The following is a 1,407-nucleotide window of genomic DNA, read 5'->3' as shown; positions in this document are numbered from 1 at the left end:
GAGCAATTTGAAGGCTCAGCACGTCTGTTCTAAATTGACTTTCAGAAATTATTCAGGAAGTGAAAACTGTTGTGTTTTAATGTTGGATTTGGCCATATGAATTGTTTCGCATGATCAGTACATTTCGAAAGGCTAAATTAATACAATACACTTTTCAGTTTTTCAACGAAATGATGTGTTTTGATTTTATCAACATCTTTAAACTTAGCATAGTTTTGTAGCAGAGACACACATCACTTTAGTTAATCATTTATGTGGGACTCTTCTATCTCAAGTTGGACAAGTTTAACATTAAAAATATTGAATCCAATCTTAACTTTTTCTTCAGAATAATTCTAACTCCAGTACTGCAGTTCGAATATTTCAATATATCTGAGGTGATTCAGACCCATGTCTTATGAAGGAAAATAAAATGTCTAAGCAGTCTAGCAATTAATATATAATGGAATGTTATTAACATTTTTTTCACAAATAACTTAGATAACTTAAATAAAATAATTACAAATATATTCCAACTCACAATGGCAATTTAAGTACCGGTAAAAGTAATATGGAATTAACTGCATTTTTATCATTACTTATACTTACACTGTATTTCATTTAACAATTGGTAAAAACATTTATTATAAAGCAATTCTACAAAGACATAAAACATTAAACTGTAACAATAGATGTTAAGAAAAAAGATTCTCTGAAATGTAAAGTACTCTGAAAAGCAACATTCATTGCAGATATCCAAAACACTTTTTAGAAACAGTTTCAAACATTTTCATTTGGTACTCTTTTTGTCATTAGGAAGAACCAAATAAAACAAGTGATGAACTTTTGGTATAATACCGCTCCTGCAAATGAATGGCAAATCATGGTATTTCTGCCAAGAAATATTGGGCTGATATGCATTTAACCTGTCTAAATCTTTGTTGTTGGTGTTTTAAATAACACGAACTCTTCCAAAATGATGGGCCAGATTAAGAAAAAATGGAACAATAGACCTTCTCTATGTCTGCGTCAAGGTCGAATTTTTTCAAAGCACTTTCGATTCTTTTTACAGTTGAAAATATGAAATGTCAATTTTTTATTTTAACTTTATATGGATTCTTAGGATTTGCTGCTCTTATGATGGCAGCCCATTTAGATTGGTTGTAACACAGAGACATATTGACGACTAGCTGTTTCAATTGCAGCCTGAACCATTTTCATTTAAATTGTGGTCCTTTTCAAGGTACTTATGTCCAACTGAAGTTAAATTGAATTTAAGCAGAGCATACAAAAGTATGGAAATATTTATGTTTCTTTTCCGACAAAAATTCATTCTAAACATAACAGTGTGCTTCACTTGTCCCAAGATTATAGACACTTAAGTTAAAAGTTTTAAGTATATGATTGTTATATAGAGCAGACTGAAAG

This window comes from Mercenaria mercenaria, chromosome 8, assembly GCF_021730395.1.
Source record: "Mercenaria mercenaria strain notata chromosome 8, MADL_Memer_1, whole genome shotgun sequence".
Lineage (NCBI taxonomy): Eukaryota > Metazoa > Mollusca > Bivalvia > Venerida > Veneridae > Mercenaria > Mercenaria mercenaria.
Note: the sequence above shows the minus strand (reverse complement) of the source record.